The sequence below is a fragment of the Catharus ustulatus genome, chromosome 9 (assembly GCF_009819885.2).
Source record: "Catharus ustulatus isolate bCatUst1 chromosome 9, bCatUst1.pri.v2, whole genome shotgun sequence".
NCBI lineage: Eukaryota > Metazoa > Chordata > Aves > Passeriformes > Turdidae > Catharus > Catharus ustulatus.
Genome location: NC_046229.1, coordinates 26,178,656 through 26,188,853, shown reverse-complemented (window position 1 = coordinate 26,188,853; position 10,198 = coordinate 26,178,656).

The window sequence follows — 10,198 nt, the reverse complement described above, 5'->3', positions numbered from 1 at the left end:
AGAGATATCCCCCACCCCCTCAGAACCAAGGACAGGAGACCACATCCAGGTGGGAGTTTTCCTGGCACAGACACTAAATCACCAAAAAAACCCGCAAAAAAGAACTGAATTTTCCTTCTCTGTTCTCCTTTTCTAGGTTCTGCCAGTTAGAACATTTCAGGCATTTTCAGCTTCATGCAAGAAGTAGGAAGACTTGGATCTCCCATTATGAATTTCTCAGGTTAAATACAGGGGCCACACAGTAAAACAGCTTTCCCTTTGCCAAATAAATGCTTTTATTCTCCATTTCAATGGATAGTTCCATTTCAGGAACTATCTTAAAGATTCCCACTGCAGGAGTTAACCTGGCGAGAGGCCTGCCACAAATGCCGCTGGAAAACACATAAAAAACAGCTATTCACTGTGGATAAAGACAACCACAGGACTTACCCCTTTAGAACCAGATATCTGCCCAATGCAACCCAAATCTCACAAATCTGGAAGCAGCTTCTCCTGCCCATGTGCTGTGCTCTAACCCCAGTGCTGAGTAACCCCACAGATCCAATCTTAATGATTCCATCAGACTGCCTTTTGTTCCTCCACTCTATCCCTCCTCCCATTTCAATACCCAGAGAGGCTGTTAAACTTATAAAGCTTCTGGTTTTTGTGTCTGTCACCTTGTGGCAAAAGCTCATCACACACCCTGGCAGATCTTCCCCCTGGCCAAGGACAGACACATTGCTGCTGCTCCAGCCAAAGAACACACTGGAGTTACAAAGGTACTTTTGCAACTTTGCTTAAGGAAGATTATTTTCTTTGCAAATCATTAGCATGTGATTTACTGCTCACTTTATCAATTTACTGAGTTATCTTTTTGGTAATGACAGACCTAAACACTGGTCCACACTGTAAAAATCACTTTGATTTTCTAGGACAGACTACAGAGCACAAGCTGAAATTCAAGATTTCTGCATCCTGGCCTCAGCCCTGGCCCCTGGGCAAGATGTTTAACCTCTTTGTGACCCAGGTTGCTTTGCTGGAGATGGCCAAAACCACTTCAAATATAATTAGCATTTTCAAGGTACCTCAAAACCAAAGTCTACAGTCCTGTATCTCTGAGCAAAGGCAATGAAGTGACTCAGCATTGTGTCTCCAGGCAGCACCCTCCCCTGCCCAGAACCCAGGACACTGGGGAGAGGTGGAACCTATTGGATTTGTTTGGAGAGGACAAAGGGGAGATCTACAACCACCTCAGGGGTGTAGGGAGGATCAAGCCAGATTTTCTGGGAAGTGCACAGCTAGAGGCAAGAGGCACAGACACAAGTGGGATGTGGAAAATTCCAGTTATGTACCAGTTCTGTACTCTTATTTCAGCATGAAGGTTGTCAAAAATGTCCAGTGTGTGGACACTTAGATAATGAGACTTAGACTGGACAAGGCCTGTAAGAACCAGATCTAACTAAATCTTCCTTGAACAACAGGTTGGACCTCAATGGTGTCCAGAGGTACTATCCAGTCGAAATTATTCTGGCAATTTTTGACAATTTTTCCTTTATTCTTAGATTATTCCAGTACTCAGAACAGAAAAATTTAATTTATCCAAAATCCCATCTCTTTCTTCTTCCCAGGCCTTTTCCCTATTTTTTTCCTATTTCCTATTTTTGCCCAATGCCAAGCTCAGCTTTCTCTGGAAACACCTTCAACTTTTCTACTTTAGCTGTGATTAATTCATTCCCTGTTGGATAGCATAGTTTTGTTTTCCCACTTCATATTGCCAGGTGGATATTACGTTGTGGAAATCCAGATTTTTTTTGTGAACAGCCCATAAGTCCAGGCCCAAGGATGTTCACACTCTGCTGGTCCCCAGACACAGACTAAGCTCTGTGAGCTGTGTTTTTGGGTTCTTACATGGGAATTAGGCTGCTTTCTGCCAAGAAGTCCCAACTCACCCATTCTTAGTGTATGGGTTCAGGTGTTATTTACCAGCAGAAGTGTTTCAATTACTTTTCAAACATGGAAAATAATAACTAAAATAAAAATGTACAGTAGGTACTCAAATAGAAGATAGGCCTGTTTATTGGCTCAGATTAAGGTGAGCTGGTCATTAATTTATTGTTTCACTGTTTTCATATGATACTTTTACATTATAACATTCTCCATTGTCTCTCTCTTTTCAGAACTTTCATCTATCATGGAATGTTTTTCATTTAGGTATCTAATTTTTCCATGAAGACACTGAAAAAAAAATGCAGCCAAAGGGCTTGCAAGAGTCACAATTTGCAGTTCACTGTTAAAACAGAACCTGCACATTCGATTCCCTGCTCTCAGTTCACTCCTCTTTTTACAGGCACCTGCCTCAAGAGTCAGGAAAACCTTGGGATGGCTGCAGATGTGGAGGGCAAGAAGGGGGATAGGAGCAAAGCCTCCCTGCAACTCTCCAGAAAATGTTAATGTTACTCCATTACTGGAGCAGCTTTGCTCCTGCTTTGCTTCATTAAAAGTGTTCCTGTCATCTCTGCTCATCTGCAGGCAGAATGTTTCCCCAAACCATCGCTGAGGATGTTCCCTTCCCAGCCTGCCTACATCACTCAAGCTGCTAAGGTTAAAATTTCACTGGTATCTCTTTCCAGCATTAAAGTATTTTCTGTCCACTGTAAAACACTGCAGATGGGGAAATGTTGCAAAGTAGGAAATAGTTCTTGATAGAACAAAGAGGTCAGGGAAATTCAAATTATTTTGAAAACAAAGAACCCATTGCCTGCAGCTAATATAGATTATCTGCACTTCTATATTCAGTGCTGCATTACGAGTATTAAGGAAGATAAAGAACTGGGAAGGTTCCCAAAGTTCACTAAATCCTTTGCATTCCAGAAAGAGATAAATTTCTCATTCATATCTCCATCATGAGCTCTGTATACAGAGAGGACACAGCTCTGCTTTCCATGAGCATCAACATGCCTCACATATTTTTTCCCCCAACTCGTGCCAAATCATTAAAATGCGAGACAAGAAATACTGAACATAAAATGGTTGGGGGATTAACAGAGACATTTCCTCTCTCCAGTTTCTGTTTGTGCCTCTCCTTCCTTTCAGACTCCTTCTGTTATTGGAGTTATTTTGCCTGAGGTTTGATGATACTTGAATAATTTAGCTTAGTCTTGTAGGGAGATGGGCTCAAAATTTAGTGACATTTCTTTCCCCTGCTTTAATTACTCCAGAGCTCCTGCTAAAAGGTAGGACCTTTCTCTTTACTGGCTCATGGAAAACTGTACTTCCACCAATGGGAGGAAGGCAGAGGGGAACCTGGCTGCTGTACCCCCAGCTCTTCCTCAGCTGAGGAGATGGTAAGAGGAGGGAATGCAGGCTGTCAATACATGGGAACAGGTCAGCCTTCAGTCCTAACAAAATATTTGCTCCAGAGTCCAACCACCCTCATCCCCATGCCCAGTGATGAATTTGTCAAATTAAGCAGGTCAGAAATATCTCCCTGACTCCACCTAGGGATGAGGTTGGAAGCAGAGGAATCTATAACACTTCATTTCTTGCCAGATAACTGCAAAGCAATTTCTGGAATAGTTTCCTGCCATGTAGAAAACAATACTCTGGCAGCAGGGATGTGTGTGAGTGCTCTGCAGGGAGAGCATTGTCTGGCGTGTCAGTGTGTTTGTGTACACAAATATTAATGAAACAGAGGCCAAACAGGAACTGAACTCTCTCTGGGAACTGCTCCTCCATGGCATACCCAGGGAAGAAGGGAATGAAATGTTCAGCAACTGTGCAAAAACTACTGGAAAACAAACACCACTGTCTTCTACTGTGTCTATCTTTTGGGAAAAATTACTCTGAGAAAACTCCACAAGTGTGTTTATGCTACTCTCAAGTGGGGTTTCAAGTTGTGTTATTTTGTGTCATTGCAAACTCTAACGCAATTGAAGGCCACATGAAATGTTTTGTAATTTGCTTTGGATAATTGGAGGTCCAAAGTGATAGGATTCTACACACTGTGGGCAGCCACAGCTTCTCTGGGCAACCTGTGCCAGGCCTCACAGGGAAGAATTTCTTTCCAATATCCCATCTAAGCCTGCCTCTGGCAGCCTATAGCCATTCCCCCTTGTCCTGTCCCTCCAGGCCCTTGTCCAAAGTCCCTTTCCATCGTTTCTGTAGATTCCCCTCAGACACTGGAAGGCCTCCCTTCTCAAACATTTACACCAGAACATCAAACACACAGGTGATGTTTTCATTTAGGAGAAACTCCAGTTCTCCTATCTTAGACAAGAAAATGTGCTTTCTAGGTATGAAAATAAGTAATCTTCCTAAAGGGAAAGTGGGTTCCATGGTTATTGTTTTATTATAAAACTGATCAAGTGCCAGACACTGGTTTTGAGAGAATGGCCAATGTGCTGAGTGTAAGGCCCTTTTGGAGGTTTCTGGAAGGAGCAAGCCACCTTTTAAAAATCTTTCTTTAATTCTTGCTGTGATTAGAAATTCTGTAGCTATGACAGCAGTGTGCCATCTGTATAACGATCCTGTTAGAGTATCCATCTGGTAAGGAAAGGATTACTTCATCAAATCTTACAGTTTAAATTCCTCATCAGTGGGCAATGTATTTACCCTGGGTGCTGTGAAGGGAGGGACACAAGGCAGCAGAAGAGCTGGGAATTTCCCTGCCCAAATGACCAGACCATCAGCATCCAGTAAGGTTGGTTAAAATGGTTAAAAATGAGCCATTACCTCATTTTTTTATTACATTACACCTCCCACTGGAGAGACCCACCTCTGCCAACAGCATAATGCAAGGCTGGGGCTTTGAAGAGCTTGCAGGCAACACCTAAATGAATGACAAAGCAGCTGCAGAAAAGCCTTGCTTTAAAGAGGATTTCATATTTCATATGAAATACAGAACCCTGAACTGGGGCTTTGTCAGTTTTTTCTGTTCCCATTTATTGCTTGAAAGATCAGGCTAATACTCACACAAAGGATTCATTAGTGAATTTTACAGGAGGATGAAAATACCCAGAACAAGGAAAAGAATCTATTGTGCTTTGAAAAGAAAGTCATGGGGGGAGGAAGAGAAGCAGAGAGAAAGGGAGATTGGTGTGGCTTTAAAGAGAGGCAGTCTGGTGACTTTTTGAATTATTAAAATTAATTTTAAATCTTTCTCAAAGAAAAATGAGATGGGCTCTATCCAAGCAGCAGGAAGGCTTAAATACATCCTGTACTGGACTACTAGTTCAGCTTTAGTAGGAGGTTAAAAGTGTGAACAACTCTGAAAAAGGCAAATAAGCCAAGAGAAAATGAAAGAAACCTGTCCAAACCTTTCAGAGAACATCACAGAGAAACCATAGCACTGAACCAACACCAACACCTTCCAAGGCTTATAGACAAGCCAAGATCACAGAGTCCTGGCTGGGGCACACAAAAGGGAAAAGGCCAAAAGCAGCCCATGACAGTGGGGCTGTCTGGAATGCTTGGTGAGCTTCTCAGTCAACTGCTTCAGCACCTCCAGTTCAAATTCACCTGAAAATTCATGCCTAGGTGAACTCAACAGGTTGATTCTACATCAAATGCATAGGTTGAAAAAAATGCATTTCTAATAGCCAAGTTGCTTGAGTTGTGCTCTCAGCAGGTGGCACACACTTCCCACATTGTGTCCCATTAATGAATTTATTAGAAATGGGTTTTACCAAGATAAAGTATCAGAAATCTCCATTTTAACAAGAACAAAAGAAATCTACTCCATTCATAATTAAAACAACTTTGGTATATTCCGCCTCAAAAATTTTGTTTTCAAGAGTATTATAAAGGGAACATCATCATGTAGGAGTAGTTCTGCCCACCTGAAGGACAGGAATAAAAAAATTACCTGACCTGTGACCACCTTTGGATAAAGCTTTCTGGCACAAAAATCATGGTGCCAAAGGCAGTATTTCCACTGTTTCCTGGCACAGAAGCTAATTGGTCAGTGCCCTTGGAGCAGAAACAATGCAATGTGACTTCCAAGGCAGGCTCAGGACCTCCTCATGGACAAATTCTGCACTCCAGGTACACTATTTCCCCATTTCCACACACAGATGTTAAACTGAGGGGCAAACAGGAAAAGTCAGCAAGTATAGCCTTCTCAAAGTTTGCTATTGCCTCCTGCCTTTGCTTCCTTTCTCATCCATCCCAAACCTGAAGAGAAGGATTTGTACCCAGGATTTCAGAAAGAAGGCAGTGGGAAGGGAAGGGGAGCCTCTCCTACTGCTGGCCTTGAGCAGTTTACTTCAGTTTCAGAGAAGGAGATAACTCTGTTTACATTTCCATTCCCTGGAAAGATCACCAGATTATTTAGATGACGTCTGGACAGTGCTCTGAACATGCAGAAGAGCCACACAAAGCTCAGCTTTATGAGGAATAGTCTCCCCCTTTTTTGTAATGCTCTAATTTCCAAATACATACAGGCAGCTAAAATGCAGAGCTGAGTATGCCAGCAATGCTGGGTAAATCCCTGGCATCACACATCAATCTGCTCTTTCATGTGAAATTAAAGTGTCCTCTCTGAGCAGAGTGGAAACAAAAGGTGGGCCCGGAACAGTCAAAGGAAAAACAGAGACTGAGTTAACCTGTCTGCTTTACTCTAACCACAGGGCAGATAAAGAAAACCATTTTCTGCCCAGCTGCTGTCACATGAGCCACAAACATCCCAAGAGGCTTCCCAGCAGGTCTCACCAACCACATGCCTCATGCAATGTCCTTCATTCCCTGCATGCAACTTCCATAGGCTGTCTCCCACCTAAAAATGCAGCGTTACAAGGTTCTGTGGATCACCCTTAGACAGCTGTCCTGGAGTGACCTGAGAGAAATCACCCACTTTTCTGCACTCCCCATACACACAGCCAGATAAAATACAATTTACATTCTGAACTTTGCAATATTTCAGACAGTTTGGATGGTAAAGCAGCCTGAAATGTTGAATTAAAAGGTATTACAGAAATATTATCAATTATAAAGTGAAATACTCAATTTATTATTTGGTTTAATTTCACCCATTTTCACCCATTAATATGCAAACCACATTGATTGTGTTGTTATTTCCAATTACAACAGCTGATTTATCCAGGATGGAGGTTAGAGGCATGATAACACTTTCACTTGGCTTAACAACCCACCCATTTCACAGCATCGGTGAAGTGCTGCTCCTCCTCAGTTACACTCTACTTCCATAGCTGTGCTCCTGCAACTATAGAAGGAAATTAAGAGGAAATTAAGCTGGAAATGGACCTCCCTGTTCATCAAATTCACTCTTCAGTTGGCACAATCAGTGTTTCTGTATATAATCCCTTTCTCAATGCACCAAGTTCCCTCCTCCTCCTCCCAGGAAATCTTCTAAGAACCCCGTTACTGCTTGGAAGCCTCCATGCAGTTTCCAGATTATGCTCGGACAATTCATATCCTTTTGTCCTTATGACAACCTCACCTCCAGCTTCCCAGCTTTCCCCCTGCTGGCTAAGGCCCCCAGCTCTCTCCTTAGACAGGAGTGATCCCATGTACTCCCACAGGTCTCAAAGAACCCCAAAGGAAACCCAGAGACCAAGCAAGGGAAAGCCCTGTTCTGCTGGATGGGCACCTGGTACCTGCCAGTGCAAAATTCACCTGGCTCTGCTGTGTCTCCTCAGCATTGAATCTGCCTGAACCCCTCAAGGCCTTTTGTCCCTTTCTGCCAGGGTTATCCAGGCAGAAGGAAGCCCCTTCTTGCTGCTGCAACCTGTGCCTGGGAAGGGGGGTGTGCAGGGGGGCCATTCTGTTCAGACTCCTGCAGCCTTCACCAGAACACCAATGGGTCTCTGTCTGCAGCAGCAGTTCTGTCCTCAGAACAGCACAGCATGCGCTGTGTGCATCTTGGGAACCTTCTGGCAGCCTGTTGGGCCTCCAGGTGGGAAAAGGTGAACATTATCAGGACAAACAGCAACATAACTCTGTGCTGGGGCTTGGGGTGGAGGCCATTTCCCACACGTTTGAAAGAAATAATCCCAGGGGATTAAAAATATTCACAGCTTTTTTTTTTCCTTTCTTCATAAAATCTACAATAAAAACAGACCATGTTAAGCAGAAATGACCCTACCAGAACTTATGAATAACTTGCATTCTTCCACTGGAGCCCAGCCAGCTACCATTGGAAAAAATTCCTGTCTACTTTGTAGTGAATGTGAGAGACATGCAGTCTGCCAGAAGCTGCTATGACAGTAAAAACACAGCCAGGGGCTGTCACAAATGGGGAAATCACAGAGAAAGTAAACTTTTTAACTTCAAGGACTAGATTAGAATAATATCTATTTGGTTAAAAGTTATTTAGTTTATCACACAGAAGACTTAAGTTGCCTTTACATGAAAGCTGTTCTAGTTCAAAGGCAAATTTTAGCTCCTTCTTCAGTACTTAGCTTGGTTTTTAACCTTTTTTATTAGATTTACAAAGGAAACTTCTTTCTTTGTTGTTGTCAGTTGGGATGAGATTAATATTTCTACATCTTTGCAATATCTCTACATCACTGTCCCCAGCCCTGGGGCAGGATGGTTACACTAGGAATTCCTGCCAGTGTCCTTGCTCAAGGCACTTCCTAAATCCTTGGGGGATGATTAGATATGCCTGACCTTGTGGCTCCTAGCAGTTTGATCCTAGGGTGATTCCTGCATAAATCCTGCCCTAAGCTGTAGGTCTGTGATTTCAGAAATTGCAGAAAACATATTCCCAGTGCCCCCAAGCCTGAATACTGAGGCCTGATTAAGTGACAAGCTCTTTGAGAGGAAAAAGAGGGTAATAAGTTGCCTTAGAGCTCCTGTGTTTTGTGCTGTAATTTGGGATTTCTTCCTTCCTGATCTTCAACATAGCTGGACCGATTTTTTATCATTTCCATTCCTTTGTTTACATTATTTGTATTCTTTCTGTCTTGCCAAAGCTTAATGTAACTCTAAATTGAACATGAAGGCACTTTCTCCTGCTCATTTATGTTCTGAATTCATCTTTTCATTTATCTTATCTTTCATAAGCAACTTTCCTTTTGTCCCACAAAGCAAAAACCCATGATCTGCAGATGTCTGTCCTCCCACAGCAGCCCCTGCACCCCTGCTGTCACAATCCCTCGCTGTCTTTTACAAATTTTCCCATTGTCCCTCTACTCCCTTTAAAGCCCATTTTCTAGGCTTTGTTGTTTTGCTTTATACTTGAGACCAAGAACATGTTTAAGTCTCTTCCTGCACCCAAATCCAAGAATGGCTGACCTGATAACCCCACAGCAGCAGTGAAAACAGGAGACAAATGTCACCTCAAAGGGACACTTGAGCATATCTGACCCTGTCAGGAGCAGGAAATACCAGGAGTCTTACGTCAAAGATTCTAACCTAAATCTGCAGACCCAAGGGGGCTGGAATGGCTTGAATAAGGTTCAGATAAACATCCAGACTTTGTGATGATTATCCAAACTCTTTGGGAATGTGGAAGTTGTGAGGTTCACCCGTCAGCAGTACCTTGAGCGCATCCTGCACCTTGAGGACAGCCCTGATAAGGCTGTTTGTCGGAAGCCAACTGCAGCAGCCTTAATTAGATCACGTTGGTAGGAAGCTGTGAACCAAGGGATGCTGGAGACATTGCCAAGTGGCTCAGAAGAAATAAATCAGAACTGTCCAGAACACAGCCCCATACCAGCCACTGCAAAGAAAATTAACTCTGCCCTGGCCAAAAGCAGCGTGAGAGATTATAAATATCTTCACAGTAAGAATACTGGTAATTATTCACTGTCCTAAAAAAGTAGGATCTTCAAGACAAAACAGAAAACATTTTGAGGACCTCCTCATAGAAATTCAGGAGTCAAGTAACTTTAATTTGACCCTGGAAATTAAGTCAGCTATATCAAATTAAGGCCAGGTTAATTCTGATTACAATTAACCAGCCAGAGGCTTAATACAGTTTGACTAATACATGTTAAAATCACATTTTTAGGTAAATTATTGCTTGAATGTTCCTGCAAAGGTGAGTCCTAAATCTCGACAACATTAATCAGCCAAAAGAAAGGAGGTTTTAATTTAGTTGGTCTTTCTCTATTTGTTTCATAACACCTTAATTGTGAAATCTGCTCAGCATAGTGCATTAAAAAACCTGTCAGGCTGCAATGGGCAAAAACCTGTTAGTTTGGTTAAATTACTCAAGAGAATAAAAAGGACAGTATTTTCAGAGCTGGTTGGTAAA